This window comes from Copadichromis virginalis, linkage group LG7 (genome assembly GCF_057382275.1).
Source record: "Copadichromis virginalis isolate Kocher_CV1m ecotype Utaka linkage group LG7, C_Virginalis_male_GT1.1, whole genome shotgun sequence".
NCBI lineage: Eukaryota > Metazoa > Chordata > Actinopteri > Cichliformes > Cichlidae > Copadichromis > Copadichromis virginalis.
Window position 1 is genome coordinate 64,459,755 of NC_140624.1, and position 17,905 is coordinate 64,477,659.

The 17,905-nt window shown below is 41.4% G+C and overlaps 1 long non-coding RNA gene across 1 annotated transcript; it reads left to right on the forward strand.

Moving 5' to 3' along the window:
• Positions 1-10,693: 10,693 nt before the first annotated feature.
• Positions 10,694-11,773, forward strand: LOC146706546 (uncharacterized). The gene is made up of 3 exons (XR_014921769.1): positions 10,694-11,400; positions 11,478-11,627; positions 11,709-11,773. It is a non-coding gene; the product is annotated as an uncharacterized LOC146706546 (long non-coding RNA).
• The last annotated feature ends 6,132 nt before the right edge of the window (positions 11,774-17,905 follow it).

Below are 17,905 nucleotides of genomic sequence, written 5' to 3' on the forward strand. Positions count from 1 at the left end.
TATTGCATCGGTGTGTGGTTCTCCAGCTGCACCACAGCACACAGAAAGGCACTCCAGAGGGTCATCAACATGGCCCAAAAAATCATTGGACATCCTCTTCCCTCCCTGAAGGACCTGTACAGCACTCGCTGTCTCAAGAGGGCACGCAGCATCCTACGGGACTGCACACACCCAGGACACCGGGTGTTTAAGCTGCTGCCGTCTGGCAGGAGGTTCAGGCTGCTGAGGTCCCGAACAAATAGACTCAAGGACAGCTTTTACAACAGGGCAATAGCCCTGATCAATGTAAATAGCTGACCTGACTGGATACCTCCCTGGACTTTTTAGGGGGAGGTAACAATGTTTAAAACGATAACAATAATATTTATATTTATAACAAGGTGCAATAATAATTAATGTGCAATAATAACAGTGTGCAATACACATACACTTATTCTTCTTTTTTATACTAAGTTAATATACTGTGTTGTGTTGTTTGTTACGTTGTGATGTGTCATATCGTGTCGTGTTGTGTTATATGTAGTGCCGACGTAGGACAGTTTTTCCAATTTCATTGTACTACTGTACTATGTATGACTGTGCAATGACAATAAAGAGTTATCTTATCTTATCTTATCTTAGAAGGGGGAATTATGTTAAAATGCTCTTCATAGACTACAGCTCTGCATTTAACACCATAATTCCCTCCACACTCACCACCAAGCTGGAGCATCTGGGACTCAGCTCATCTATGTGTCAGTGGATCTCCAACTTCCTAACTGGCAGACCACAGGCAGTAAGGATGGGCGGACATGTCTCAGCCTCCACCACTCTCAGCACTGGAGCCCCCCAGGGGTGTGTTCTGAGCCCCCTGCTGTACTCTTTGTACACATATGACTGTGTGGCCACTACCAGCTCCACCACCATCATCAAGTTTGCTGACGACACCGTCGTGGTGGGCCTGATCTCTGATAACAACGAGATGGCCTACGTGAAGGAGATTAGGAATCTGGAGAACTGGTGCCAGAGGAACAACCTCCTTCTAAACGTCAGTAAGACAAAGGAGCTGATAGTGGACTTCAGCACTAAGCAGGAGAGGAACTACCAGACCCCCGTCATCAACGAGTGCCCAGTGGAGAGAGTGGACAGCTTCAAATACCTCGGAGTTCACATCACGCAGGACCTGTCATGGTCCTGTCACATCAACACCGTGGTGAAAAAGGCCCGACAGCGTCTCTACCACCTCAGACGCTTGAGAGACTTCCAACTGCCCTCCAAGGTGCTCAGGAACTTTTACTCGTGCACCATAGAGAGCATCCTGGCGGGAAACATCTTAACCTGGTTCGGGAACAGCACCATGCAGGACAGACGAGCTCTACAGAGGGTTGTGCGGTCAGCTGAGTGCACCATCCGCTCCGAGCTCCCTGACCTGCACTCAATCTACAGCAGGCGGTGCTGGACCAAGGCCAGGAAGATCGTGAAGGACCTCAGCCATCCCAACAACAGACTGTTCTCTCTGTTGAGGTCAGGAAAGCGATTCTGCTCCCTAAAGACCAACACAGAGAGACTGAGGAGGAGCTTCTTCCCGCAGGCGATACGGTCTCTCAATCACACCACCACACAGTACTGACCCACACATATGGTTCTTACACACACACTGGACTTTCTGGACTTTGTTTTTGCACAACACTGGTCACTATATTCTTCATTTCCAGTTAATACTTGTACAGCTGCTGTTATTGTGTATATATTTATTTATATTTAGATTTCTTCATACATTCTTATATAGTTCTATATTGTGTATTGTGTATTTTGTTGTACAGTTATTTTATTTTCAACTTTAATTTATATATTTTATCTTATTCTTCCCAGTTAAATTTACCCTTCATTCTAATTTGTGTTGTACAGTTATTTCATTTTTAACCTTAATTTATATTTTATTCCTTCTTAGTTAAATTTACCCTTTTTAATTTTTCATATTTATTTCCTATCTTATTCATAGCCTTTTCCTTTTTTGTTCTCTTTAGGTCACGAGCAGTTGTCCAAGCATTTCACTACATATCGTACTGTGTATGACTGTGTACGTGACAAATAAAATTTGAATTTGAATTTGAATTTGAATTTGGTGACCTCTCACAAATGCACACCAAAAGGTCCATTTAAAAAAAAAAAGGGAGCTATAACTAAACTATTTTTTGCACATTTGAAATAATAATAACAAAAAACATTTTGATAATTCCCTTTCAAATTAAAATAAATATTTCGCTGACCACTCACTTTTCCTGCCATGGATGGAGCCCCATCGGTCACAAGTATACAGACACGCTTCATATCCAGACCATTTTCCTCAAAAAGAGCTTAAATCTTCTCAAACATCATTTCGCCAGCTGTGTGTCCCTCTAACGGTAGTAAACCGAGCAATTTCCCATCCAAAAAACGGACATATACGCACAACTGTGCATTATCAGTTCTGTCTGTGATCTCCTGCTATAGACATTACATCAGTTTTCTTCAGGTCATCTAACAGCATTTCAAACTCGTCTGACGCCAGAACTTCAATTCTACTAATATTTGAACTGTCCTACAGGGGTACGTTTTTAATAGCAGATGTCACCCTCACTTTTCACCGCATCCACCACGGCCAGCATGCAGTATTTCATTGTTTCAGAATCTGTGAAAGGCCTTTTCTTCTTCGCCAAGAAGCAAACACGAAGGGAAGCTGCTGCAGCTCTCTCTTGGGCTGTACAGGACCCTCACCATGGTAGTACAACTCCGGTTGTAAGATTATTAAACTCGGTAAAATGAATAAGTATTTGTCAGTCCAGGCAGGGTTAAACCGACAGTTTTCATTGTCAATTTTGCGCTTTTGGAGTGAGAAAGACATGCTGTTGTCGCATCATATATTACGATGATTGTTTAATATGTTTACATCACGGTGCATTGCGGGTTAAATATTGCTAGGCTACTAGGAGTGTTGCATTCACAGTCTACACTACGCTGTAGGAATTTTTAATTTTTTAAAAATTAATTAATGAATTCATTTTTTGCGTTTTCTCTGTGTTTCTGCCAGGACCACTCGCAGGTTGCTTCTGGGCCGCATTTGGCCCGCGGGCCGCCATTTGAATAGGCTTGCTCTACATGAAAGGTGTTTGTTCTTTGCCCGTCTCTTACTCTCATTCTGAAGAAATGCAGCATTTGCTTCATGAATACATCAGTCTCTAAATTATCCAAGACTGTTTATTCTTTTCCTTGGCATGTATATAAATAAGATTAAGGATTCTCCATATTTCATACCACTAATGATGCCTCTCTCATGCAAACATGAGACCTAAAGTTAGCAGCTTTTAAACTACTTAAATGTTTAAACATCCTACAGAGATAACATGTACACAAGGGTTTTTAAAGCAGCAGTTAGTAATGACTTTCTGAATTGAAAAAGCATTAATAATTCAGTACGCTGTATTCAGGGATTTTGGAAACGTGCTTTCTGTAACACAGCCATTAATAATTATCATTTTGAATTCATACTATATAATATGATACACTATATAAATAAATTAGTTGAATTGCAGCTTCAACATTGCCAAACTGCACCTCGATGAAGAATAAATCAGCATATTCTGCAGATTCACCTGTTAACGCTTAGCCAGGGAGCATTGTGCCAACTTATGGAGCATTTATGCATTTCACCAAGAACACAGTGTCTACTCTGAGCAACGAATTCCATGATTAAAATATTTTTATGCTAATAGCATTTTTGCATTAAATAGTGCATTAAAAAGACTTTGGCTTTCTGCCTCATTAAAAGCAAATGTGGCTGCTCAGGCAGGTGCAGGAGTGTGCGTAATGTTTTGTTTTTAGTATCAGAATCAGAATCAGAATCAGAATCAGAATACTTTATTGATCCCTGGGGGAAATTATTTTTTGTTACAGTGCTCCATTTTAAACCAACATTAAGACAAGACAGACAATACGCTAACTAAGAATAGTACAATATATACATATATATACATACATACATAAGTCACTTATAAATAAATATTTGGAAAAGAAACATGTGTAGTTGTAGCAGCAAACAGTGTGTTAAGTGGATGCGTTGTACAGGGAGATGGCCACAGGCAGGAATGATTTCCTGTGTCGTTCAGTGGTGCTTTTCGGTAATCTCAGTCTCTCACTGAACGTGCTCCTGTGACTGACCAACATGTCATGGAGTGGGTGGGAGGTGTTATCCAACATTGTCTTTATCTTGGACAGCATCCGCCTCTCCGACACCACCTTGAGGGAGTCCAGCTCCATCCCCACAACATTGCTGGCCTTACGGATCAGTTTATTAAGTCTGTTGGCATCTGCGACCCTCAGCCTGCTCCCCCAGCATGCAACAGCATAGAGGATCGCACTGGCCACCACAGACTCATAGAAAATCCTCAGCATTTTCTGGCAGATGTTGAAGGACCTCAGTCGCCTCAAAAAATAGAGACGACTCTGGCCCTTCCTGTAAAGTGCTGTGGTGTTTTTAGCCCAGTCCAGTTTATTGTCAATGTGTACTCCAAGGTATTTATAGTCCTCCACAATGTCAACACTGACCCCCTGGATTGAAACAGGGGTCAAGTGTTTCCTGGTCTTCCTGAAGTCCACGATCAGTTCCTTGGTCTTTGCCACGTTGAGCTGCAACGTGGCAACGTAGTAGTAGACAGATATCCTAAAGTTCGGAGCGAAACACAATTTTAAGTTCACCTTAATAATTTAACCTGACATTGTGTTGATACTGTAAACAACAAAACACTAAAAACTGCATCCTTCTAGTGGCTCCAAGGATATGGTCCCCCATTGTATGCTTCAATCCGGTAATGGGCATCGAGGTCATGGAGGAAGGAAGCAGGAAGGCTGTTTTTCCACATATTTGAATACAATCAAGTCTCTTTAAAAAAAAAATAAAAAAAAAGACACACACACACACCAACAACTTCTCCGTTGCCTTCACTTTTCAACCTTTGTATTTCTGTGATATACACAGAGAAACCCATTAATTTGAGCTTTTCACTTTGAGAATAAGGCTGACATTCAGTTGCAAAAGAGCTATAGATATAGCTGTTACGGAAGACCAACAGAGCTTTTAAGAGAGGCACACCTTTTGAACTCGATGCTAGATGTGCTCATCATGAGTACATCTAGCATACTTTTATTCCTCTCTGCTTCTTCGGCCAGACGCACAGGACTCTGCAGAAATAATGCTGCTTTAGTTCATAGAGCAGCATATAGACATTTTCTGGCAGAAGCTATTCTTACGATGCTTGTATGTAGTTCATGTCACATGAAAGAGTCTTCGCTGTTATTAAGATGTCAGCTCTGTTTGTTGCACTAAGACTTTGGAGTTCTCGATCCCACACAAGTGGCAGGAAGAGACTGTACAGAACAATAATTGGGTGCTAAATAAAAATACATACTGGGCTTCCTGCTGTGTGCTCATATAGGATGTGTCGTATATGTGGTCAGTACCAAAACTGGACAGAACAGAGACAACAGGTGGTTTTACAAAATATTTATTGGTTAGACAGGAAAGTAGCTTTTTTTACTAAATACTTTTTTATTCTTACTTGAGTAATTTCTTGGACAGATACTTTTTACTTTTACTTGAGTAAAACTATGTTGAAGTAGTGCTACTCTTTCTTGAGTACAATTTTCGGCTACCCTACCCACCTCTGGTTGTGGGAAAGTTGGCAACCTACACACCCCAAGCTGTGTGAAATTTTAAAAAAGCATGTACACAGCCAAGAAAAAGTGTTAAGTTAAGTGAAAATTGTGTGTATCAGGCCCCCAACGATCAGCACAGAGGTGAGGAGTCAATGGAGGGGGACTAGGCTTACAAAATGCCCAGTTTTTTTGTTTGTTAGCTTTGGGGATTTTTTTTACACTGACATAAACTATTCAGTAGTCCAAAAGAGTCTTTGATTGAAGTTCCTCTCTTATTTTATTATGTGTAAAATTATGAAAGGCAATACCTGGAGTTTAAATATTTAACTTCAGTCAAACACTATAGAGGACCTTTTTATCTGCCAAAGCTTTGGCTTCCTGGTCCCTGTAGGTATGCTACCATCTGGTTTATGCAGGAGGTGTAATTAAATGGAAGATAAAAGCCCGTCATTTCACTATTATAAATATATTGTGAGATCCAATACTAATACTGAAGAGGTTAAAGGGGCCGTGTTGCATAAATGTAAACTAAAAGACATAATGAGACTTAATCAGAATGTAAAGGAAATGAATGACCATGTTTTAGCTTTCTGTTTCAGACTTTACTGAAGAATAAGGAGGAACTAAACCTTTAAAGAATTCATTGTTTGCATGCTTTGTTTCCAAAGAGGATGTGCCACTATAGTCATTTATAATAACTTACTGCAGGTGCATGAGCACATCACTGAAAAATATATAAAAACATATTTAAGTCTTATTTTTTATTTCTTGGTTCCAAATACAATAAACAGAACATCTGTCGTGTGATTACCTCCCACTCAAACTCACAACAGGGATCAGTGGCTACACCTGAATGCACACCACACTTCGGTGAGCTGCATTCCCAGCTGATTGTGAGTTTGTTTGTCCCTGAACGAGTAAGAGCATTTGCTTATTAGCAGGGTGTGGTTTCCTGCGCAGCCACGGTGGAAATGAACTCCTAGCACTTTGCTGGGAGTGCTGTGATGGATTAGATGCAGAACCAAAGCCTTTGTGGAGCTCTGTTGAAAAAAATCTCAGTGTAAGGGGATGACTCCGTTTGCTTGGTGTTTCTGTTTATACGACGTCCAGCCAAGTAAGCTTAAAAAAAATCACCCAAGGATTTCTCCTCAGTATAAGGCACTGGAAAGTACAACCAGTAAAGTAAGTGTATAAGCTGATTATGTGTTCTTAAGCATCATGCACTGGCTCTTAAATCAAGTGGCAGCAAGTACAGGAGCAGGTTCAGTGAATCTCTGCAGAAGCATTTAATGCAATTATGACAATGTAGATTATGAAATTATCTTGTTATCCTTATTGACTTTTGCTTTAATTAGTTTAGCATTTGGCTACAACGAAGATAAAGCACAATATATACACACACTCGGACATTCTGTAACCAGAATTATACTACATAAAGTGGGCTTGTTGTTTGCCAGTAATCAAGGTTCATCATCGTGGGGAGTGATCACTCTGTTTTGTAACCTTTCAGAATGTTTTTAACTAGTACAATCAGCAAAACTAGAAACTTAGTTTGTGCCAGTTGCTAATGGAAGATCTGTTAACTGAGCCCTCTGTGGCTACACTGCAGTTTCTCCAGAAGCAAATCAATCCCCACAGACTCCATTTTTTGAGCATTACAAAAACACTACAAAAATAGTTTTTATCTGAGTGGAGTGATTTTTTTTATATAACTCTTCTCCCACCCCCATTCTCTGCGGCCTGCTGGAGCGGGAGGGCTAGTAGGAGGAGTTGGCCGTCCGACTGCGGTCTGGGGTGTGGGGCCTCCCTGCTGCTGCGGAGTCGGGGTGGTCTGCCTCTCCCCACCGCAGGGAAAAGGGTAACACCACCTGGGTCTGGGTGCAATTCCCCCCTCCAGGGGCAAGGGTACCTAGACCCGGTTTGTAGAGTACGCTTGGGGAGTGTGATTGTGTGTACAGCGTCTCTTTATGTCTGTCTCCACGTTGGTTGAGTATGGAGTGAGTGCATATGAGAGCATGAGGGTGGGAATGGATGTTTGTGTCTGTGTGTGCCTGTATGTCTGTGTCTATATGTCAGGTTGGGTATCAGACGCCACCTCTCTGGGGACACCTCAGGCCCTCCAAGGTTTGGAGGCCTATCTCCACCCACCACCACTTCCCCTGCCGGTGGCGGACTCCCTCAGGTGTCGGTGTGTTGGTGGTTCTTTGTGTCTGGGGGTGGGCGTCCGGGTACACACCGGCTCACTCCTTGGCGGCCGCTTGTCGGGGCCTGGGGCCTGGGGCTCGCTCGGGCCCCTTTGGAGGTGGGGTGCCCCCGGCCTCTCGGCCTAGGGCTCGGTCACTCAGGCGCAGCTGGGGGCCGGCGGAGCTCACGGGCAACTCCCCCTGACTTCTGCTCCGCGGCTGCTGGGCGAGCCCTCATCTGGGACTCTCCTCAGCTCTTACTGGGACAGTGGCGCGGCTGCCCCTCTGTTGGTCTTCCTTGGTCTCTTGTGTTCTGGGGGCCTCTGGATGTCTGGAGTTTTGATCTCCTCCATACCCGCTTCACACCCTTGAGGACGGGGCTGTGGCCCCCCCACACTCCCTAGCAGATCATTACATGGAGAAACCTTTGGAATGCAAGCATGCTGATCCACACAGGTATGCACACATGGGTATTCACAGACGCGGACTAAAGCTTTCTTGGCTGCTGCCTCAAAGCACACTGTGCGCTGTCTATCTTGCGTGCTGCACAATATCGTTTATTACTTAGTAAATACTGATATCTATGACTAGCTAGTTTATTATTTTCAACATAATAATAGAGAAAACAAAGCACCATCACGGTGCTTTGTTTTCTCTATTATTATGTTGCTCTTTGTTGTTTGCTGTCTCCTCTGTTTGTTTTTGTTTGTTTGTTTGTTTGTTTTTTTTCTCCATACAGGTGACCCAGGAGTTTTGTTTTTTTTGTCTCTCTTCCCCCCCCCTTCTCACCGTCTCTTCTCCCCTTTGGTTTTCTTTTTTTCTCTCCCCCTCTCTCTCATTCATTCCCCCTGTCCTATTTATTTAAAAAAAAAAAAAAAAAAAAAAATGACAAAGGATGAACTGAAGCTCTGCCATCACGTAATGTCGCATACTGCTGTTTCTGATGTCATTTAGAAAAAAAAAAATATATATATATATATATATATATATATATAACTCATCTCCCTGGATACTGGAGTTAGGGGCTGCTTTGTTTGGAAGGTATCCCCATATAGGCCATTAGAGCCAATCCACATCTGCAAGGCCCTACCTCTGCTAACTGGAGTCACTAAACTGAAATTATGTAACAATAATATGGCTTGGTGTTTGGTACAGACTATCCAATATGTTTGTGCTTATGAAATTCTAGTTTTTTATTAATCTGTTACTTGGCACAAAGTCTTCAACCAACTTAAAGAAGTTGAGATGCTTTTCTTTCCAAGCTCTTTAGACTTGGAACAAAGTAGCAGGTATCTGCATTTTCCCCATATCATTTATATATGCAGCTAGTTAATGATAGCTATCTCTATCAAGTCATCCAAATATTGTAACTTCTGGGTCAAAAAAGGGGGAAAAAAAAAACACTGATATGGACACTGAAGCATCAAAATGGGTGAGATCACAATTGTTATGTCCGTTTTTTCTGTTGTTCATTTACATGACCACAATCAAGCACTGAAGCAATTGATGTGAATCCTCCCTACTCAGGATTTGTAGACACTAATCATATCTTAATTATCTTAATAAGATCCCAGTTACACAGGCAGCCACTGGTCATAAGGAAAAATATAGCTGGTTTGCACTAATCTTCTTTGGTTGCTACAACAGCTGCCCAAAGTTTACATGGTACACAACTACCAGCTGCTCTAACAGAAGAAGTAAAACAATGGAAACTGAATGTTGCATGATGAATGCAGTGCTAAGGTACAACATTTACTTTAAAGGTGATCATTGTGCAGTTACTGTTACGATATTACTTCAGGGAGCAGACATGACACCGTCTTAGGTTTTAGCCATCACTTTTTTGTTATCTCCCTCAAGGCAACCTATCCCCTCAAACACATCAGCAAATTCTTTGAAGATGTCTTTGAAGAGTAATATCATCTTCTCTTAACAGCCTTTCTCTCATTGCATCCGATGTAATTCCACACACTACGCGATCTCTGATGAGGGATTCTTGCAGTTGTCCAAATTCACGTGACTTGGCCCTTAGTTTTAGCTCTGTGATGTATTGGCTAATTGGCATATCCCCTTGCACACACGTGAAAAACTTGTACCTTTCATAGGTTATGTTCTTCTTTGGGTTACAGTATTCCTCAAATTTCTCCATTATTTTCTATTTTCGTCAGCTTATGCTCATCACCATTTTCCGCAAACGTGAAGGTATTGTACACTTCAACCGCTTCCTCTCCAGCAACGTGAAGAAATAGTGAAGACTGTACCTTGGGTGGCTTGCTAGCCCCTCCTGTAGCCGCGAGATACAGCTCGAACCGTTGCCGAAACCGTCTCCAATTTTCCGAGAGGTTCCCTTGCAGCAAATCAAGTCCAGCTGGCGGCTTAAGCCCTTCCATGTGTGCGACACTCTTCTATAGCCTTATCAGTTCACTTCTGATACCATGTTACGATATTACTTCAGGGAGCAGACATGACAGTTACAGTTTGCACAGCACCTTTCTCAAGTTTTTTCAAGTGAGTCTTGGCAGACAACTTGGTGTCATTCATGCAAATGACAGGCAATCGTGATCTACTAGTGACCAAAGAAATCACAAAAAGTTTGTTCTGTTTATCTGGATGTATCGTTTTCAGTAAGAGAAACATTTCCTCACTTATCCCAGTGACTTCTTCAGTCTCAGCTGACTGCTAGTTTCCCCAAATCTTTAAACAGTGCATTTGCATAATGACTGAAACTAGCACCACTGACTAACAGTGGGCTGTGGGGTCAGTTTCTTGATTACTAATATGCAATCACAATATTCTAAGATTCTTTAACTGGATGATTAAGAATGCACAGGACAATGTGATTTTCTGTTTTGTTTTTTTGTGCATTGGTTTTCTTATGATCAGTTTACGAGTGACGGAAACCGCTCACCAAACAGTGGGGGAATGCACAGTTTCCCCTCATGTCCACTGATTGTATCACACTTAATGTGCAGAAACCTCTATACTGTATATCCTTTTACAGACATGTCCATTCAAAATGTGTTGGGACATGTTTTTTGGTGTTATGTCCTAAAATTTTCCATGTAATCTTTCTAAACTTAAAATGTAGTTTTCAGTGCCTAATAAAACTTACTGGTTCTTAATGATATGATATGTGTTTGTTTCCTGGAAGCATTAATCAATCTGGATGAAACTGAATTTAATAAACTGCCTAGGTCATCAGGATTATCAATACCTAAACAGCTTTTGGGAATTACACCCAAATCCTTACAAAGTATATTATATGTAGTACTGCTGTCAAAACGAATGGCATGATTACATATACCCTGCATGTAGGATTCTTGGAATTATGTGTCGGTGTTGGTGTCTGTAATTGATTACTTTGTGTTATACAATAAACCTGTTGTCATGGTCCGCGGCCCGGCGTCTGAGGTGCTGATGGGATGCCCACTCCCGTGGGCGTGGCCGCTGACTCCACACCTGCATCCCATCCCAGGCGATCACCAGGTGGACCATTTAATCCTGCCCAGCCTGCTGCTCCACGCCAGTCCGTAATCGTCCTTCAGCGGTAACGCACACCTACGGGAAAGTCCTTAGGCAATCCTATCCGTGTGAACTAGTACTAACTCTGCCTTGTATACCCAGATCACTGCTCGGCGTGTTTTGAGTCACCAGCCTGTCCACCTGCCTGTCCAGAATTTGGATCACGATCAACCCCAGCCGCCTCGCCCTTTCTGGAGCTTCTCCCCACGGACCCTCACCCCTCCCTCCGGTTCCCTTGGCCCCGCTATCATCGTAAGACGCGTACACTACCTCCCCTCGTATGCTGCCGGTTTACCCGCACCCCAATAATCCTTTTTTCTTTTTCTGTTTCAGCCTCCCACGGTCCCGCTCTCGGCGTTTCCTGCGCGATTCTTCTCCCGGTCCCTCGGTTTCTCTGGTTCCGTGTGTTTTCTCCCTTCTACTCTCCCGGGACACTCTCAGTTATAATAAAGTTTATTTTTTCTCTCGTACCGCTGTGTGTGTGTTCTGCTCCTGGGTCCAGCTTGTGTGTTGAACTTCGGTTCTTGACACCTGTAGCTTGTAATAAAGAACAGCAATGAATATATGCATTTATTATTGATTTGTTTGGTTATGAACAGGAGTTTTTGTTACAGTAATATAAAGAATATATAAGAATATAAAAAAAACATGATAAATTAATATACATGTCTGTGTGTTCATACAAGTTTTTTTTCCAACTCTTGTGTGAAAACACAGTTTGTTTTTATAGTTTAGTTTTTAGTTGAATTTTTTAAAGTAGATTTTTTCCTTTTCGTCTTTGTGGGTTCTCTGGTTTCCTTACACTTTGTTATATTTCTCATGTTCATGTACTGGCTTTCTCCATTAATCAGCTGATGTTTTCTTTCTGTAAAGTTCACCCACTCTTTTAATTTTGATTATAATAATATTGTTTATACCTTTGTCTAGGTTCTATCCCATTTCCACTTTCCTCCATACCTTCCCCTTTTGAAGTCCCCCCACCCAGATTGCTCTTGTGCTCAGTTGTCATCTCTCACTTGTTGCAGGCAATTTTATCATTCTGTAGTTTTAAAAAAATACATTTTACACCTTCCTTAACAAGCCATCATTCTAGTTACACAAGAAAATCATTCCAATTAATGCAAATCAGTACTATGAAAGAATGTGTGTGTCTTGGGGGGGGGACCCTTTGTGTTCCCAATTAGATGCCACACCATGAAAGCAACATTTTTTCCTTTGCAAAATAAGGTAGTTTGTCTTTCCCAATGTGATTTGTGGTTTGCGAAAATCTTGAAAAGGTCGCTCAATAAATCTTCAGATTATGTGTTGCTGTTCATACCGATGGCTGTTTGTGTGTGTTTGGAGAGGTGTGTTGCAACCTTACCATTACATTCCTTCAGCCATACACCTATACACCTTACTAGTCTCTATGGTAACTAATGTCCTGAATGGAGACAGTGCACTCCATTTTTTTCTGAAGTCTACCTCTCTTTCACATTCCACTTGGTGATTAGGCATCACTTTCTTCAGTACTGCTAGTTCTTTGTGTGCTGCACTGTGTTGAAGGTTTCTAATATTAATAGCCTAATGACATGATCCTGTCCACCCCTAATGCATGTCTGATGTCTCCTGTGCTTTTAGAGCCTGTTATCCACAGAGCCACAAATTGAGGTGAGAGAGAATAAGGCGTTGTAACATCTCTTACAACGGGGCACTGTAAAAAGAAACTACTCACAGATGGAGACATGGTGGGAATCCCCTTGTTTGCAAAACTAATCCAAAGCATAACTTTCCATTTACACAAGCTAGGCTGCAGAAAAAAGGAGTATTAAAAAGGCATGACTAAGCACTGAAATGGGCATGAAAAGTGTCTTAAGCATCACTGTATTTGTAATGCCCCTGAATTTCCTGTGATTTTAGCACCGCAGTGTGAAGATTGTGCCGTAAGCTAAATTCAATTCAATTCAATTTTATTTATATAGCCAAATCACAACAACAGTCGCCTCAGGGTGCTTTATATTGTAAGTTAGACCCTACAATAATACATACAGAGAAAAACCCAACAATCAAATGACCCCCTATGCGCAAGCACTTTGGTGACAGCGGGAAGGAAAAACTCCCTTTTAACAGGAAGAAACCTCCGGCAGAACCAGGCTCAGGGAGGGGCGGGGCCATCTGCTGTGAGTGGTTGGGGTGAGAGAAGGAAAACAGGATTAAGACATGCTGTGGAAGAGAGACAGAGATTAATAACAAGTATGATTTAATGCAGAGAGGTCTATTAACACATAGTGAGTGAGAAAGGTGACTGAAAAGGAAAAACTCAATGCATCATGGGAATCCCCCGGCAGCCTACGTCTATTGCAGCATAACTAAGGGAGGATTCAGGGTCACCTGATCCAGCCCTAACTATATGCTTTAGCAAAAAGGAAAGTTTTAAGCCTAATCTTAAAAGTAGAGATAGTGTCTGTCTCCCGAATCCAAACTGGGAGCTGGTTCCACAGAAGAGGGGCCTGAAAACTGAAGGCTCTCCCTCCCATTCTACTTTTAAATACTCTAGGAGTTAGTGGCAGTTGTGAGTATGTGCACATGCTTTACTAAAGTGGAAAAAGGCACAGTTCTTGCAAAGTGGGATTCATGTGAAAATATCAGGATGGTACTGTTGAGTTTATTGACTTGTAAACAATGTAAAATTTTAGTTTCAGCACTACGGACAGCTCTGGGGGTTACAGTATACTTAATGTGACCACATAGTCAGCTAACATACAGGTACAACACTCCAACACACATATATGCTAATAAGTGCAAAGTAGCACCTAAGTGCCAAAAAACTGGAACAAACTTCTGGAGCAGTCCCCCACACAACTGATTATATCATTTGTCAGCAAATGCCATTAAAATGTTCCAAAAGACACAAATGTAAATGAGAGGTTCAGTTCAGTGACGCCAGCAAGCAGACACAGAAGAGCTCTGTGCCTCTAATTCCAGCATCCATGTTATAAAAGAGCAAACTGTCGGTGATGGCCAAAACAGTTTGTATACCAGATGGTAAACATGCTTTTAAATGCAGTAAACTGTGTATTTTAAAATGGGAGTCTATGGAGATGCACTCACTTTTGGAGGAAGCCTTAAGTGGCCATTAAAGGAATGATGAGCATTTGTATGGAATGATTCATTCTTTCCACCTTATGAATGTAAGTCCCGCTGTTCTCTTTATTGGCACAGTTGCCCAACTTCGTCTGTCTTGTGGTATTGGACAAAAGGGGTAACAAGGTGTAACGCATTATAAATTAGAGGCTTATGGTAATCAGATTAATCAGTAGTCAGATTACTTTCTATTCATTGTAATGCTATACTTTTGCTTTAGTCAGTTTTTTATTTACACTTTCCAATAAACACTGATAAAAAACATTTTTATTTGCAATACAAAAGTGGAAAAAAAGTCTGACACATTTTATGCGTTTGCCTCCAACTATTTGGTTCACAGCTGAAATAGCTGTATCCAGGAGCATGCCAGGGTCAGCTAGTGTGAGCGCAGAGAGAGGACAGCGTTCAATTTTTGGAAGCTACTGAAAGCCATCAATCTGGTGGAAATTAACTTGTTGTTGGTTATGTGGTTGAGAAAACGGCACAACTCTCTATGCAGTGAGTGACATACAAAATCATACTGTTATGTGATCATACAACCAACACGTGTGTGCTATTTTTGTTAATAAACTCATATTAAACCAGTAGGTCACATTGTGACATAACAGAGGACTTTGTAATGGCAGAAACACTGTAATTTAAGATTTAAAGAGTAACATAACAGTATGCAAAGATTTCATCAAAGCTTTATTTACAGAAAACAGCTGACTGATGATGCTGGGAACAAGGCAAGAACTTTGAGACAGAGCATACACGGTTGAAAGCAAAACAGTGAATTCATTTCATACTTCAGTCTATCAGTATTATTGAAATATTATTGTATGTGCTTTTATATGTGCCAGTGTAAGCATTTAAAGTTAAATTATCTACACAGCAAATGGAATTTTATACTTTATATAAATCTTGCAAGATGTCAAACTTCAAACTATCTCTCAGTTTACCATCCAGGAAACAAAGAGCTATGAGGCTGATGAGAGCTGACTTAGTGCAGTGGAACAAAAAAGTGAAAGCATCTCCACATTATTCTGGGATTTATTTTGTGTTGGCAGATATACTCACTGCCCTTCCCTGAGCCTGGTTCTGCCTGACGTTCCCTCCCGTTCAAAATGAGTTTTTCCTTCCCTCTGTCGCCAAAGTGCTTGCTCAAGGGGATTATATGATTGTTGGGGTTTCAACCTTACAATGTTAAGCACCTCGCAGTATCTGTTGTGATTGGGCATTATATGAATTGAACTGAACAAAGCACAAGGGACAACTGAGACATTATATACATACCAGGTAATTAGGGAGATGGGAAACACCAGGGAAGACAGCTGCAACAAATCAGGATAAACAAGACACAGGAAGTCAAACTCAGTGTAAAGCACACAAGACATGAGACTATCAAAATAAAAAAGGAACTAAAACACGCACACACACACAGACCCAAGGACAAAAATGGAGATATCAAAGGCAAAAGCAGACAATCAGGGAGGCAGAACACAGTGAGACAAGGTAATGAAGTTGCCAGTGAGTGTGAGAAGACAAAATAGAAACATCCATCCGCTTATCCTTTTTTTCAGGGTCACAGGGGGTGCTGGAACCTATCCCAGCTGTGAGGGTGAGAGGCAGGGTACACCCTGGAAAGGTCGCCAGTCTGTCGCAGGGCTAACACAGAGAGACAGAAACCATTTGCGCTCACATTCATTCCTGCATTCACACCTATGGGCAATTTGGATTAATCAGTTAACCTATCCCCGCAAACTGCATGTCTTTGGACGATGGGAGGAAGCTGGAGTACCCAGAGGGAACCCACGCAAACACGGGGAGAACATGCAAACTCCACACAGAAAGACCCCGGCCTGATGGTGGAATTGAACGCGGGACCTTCTTGCTGTGCGGCAACAGTGCTAACCACCGTGCCAACCACCGTGCCACCATGCTGCCAAATAGACACATAAACCTCCTATTTCCATTGTTCTCACAATAACCTGTAATTAATATCTTAGCCTGAGGTTGACACAACATTCACTTTGACTCGTGGCAGCAGGTACCATCCTGGTAATGAAATTTTTAGAAGGGGAGCCATGGGAAGTCAGATGACCCACAGAGTGAGAGAGAAACAGATGAGGGGAAAGAGTGCGATAAAACAAAGGTCAGGGACCAATAGTGAAATAATGTTAGGAACAAAGGGAGCTTTGGCACGTAGCAGATTATTTCTTTTGCATTCTGAATGATGGCGAGTCATACTGTGAGGAAAAAATAAATGCAAAGGACACTAGGATCTACTGTATTGCTAGCTGTTCTGCAGTAAGGCTGCCTTGAACTGAGCATTTCCACAACTGCCTATGCTGATGTTATGCAGATGTATGCATATGGTACTCACCGTTATATTGATAGTAAACAAAACAAAAAGCCAGATTTTTTTTTTTTTAATCTGATACAAACTGTCTAGACACAGTACTAAAAACCAAAAATATCACTGTAATGGCAAAGCGGGTGAAAGGTTAAAGCATTTATTCAGTTACTCTTGAATATTTGTCACACAATCTCTCTCTCTCTCTCTCTCTCTCTCTCTCTTTCTCTGTATGTATTTAAGTGTTTTGTTACAGGGAGCAGTAATTTCCTGGAGTCTTGTCAACAGATTCACCAATTTGTTGTGACTGCTCTGGCCTGTCTAAACAACTGCTAAACTAAAAGGGCATCAACCAGGAATGTGTACTTTAAATGTACTCTAAAAAGTAGGAAATAGGAAAAACTGCAACTCTGTGTGCAACTGCAAGGAAGCCTAACGCCTTAGAAATACTGACTTGGGTACCTTCTGTGCTAGCTTAGCTGTTTCACCATGTTTCATATTTCATATTTATTTCAGTCTGTGCACACAGTTCAAAAGCTATTCTTTACCATACAGTCATTAACGTGGCATTTGGCAAGAGTAAATAGTGCTATTCTGTGCATATGAATTACTACTAAATGACAAATTGTGACTATCCATAGATGACCAATTTCAAAACCAAATATTCAAGATAACATAACCATCTCAAAATAACATTTAAAAAACACGGCGTCTGTGATATATTAGAAGGAATATCCTTTCTATGTCGTCCATCTATAGTTCTACTCTTGTAGTTTAAACAGCAGGCTTATTAGTTTTCATCTTCCACTTTACAACCCAGTTATTGTCTGCCACCCCTTTAAATGGAAATGCAATCAATACACACTCTCCTCAATACTGTGTTGCTCTCATTCTGTTGCTCATTCTGTACAACTTTCTCATGCTTGATCTCGTCAGATCTTACAACTGAGTACAAACTGTGTCTGCTACCTTGACATTGTCTGCGTTTTTGACACTGATTCAGTCTGATGAAAGTCAGGTGAGTCTCATAGATCCTGAGAACACCAGATGATGTAAAATATATTTAAATATA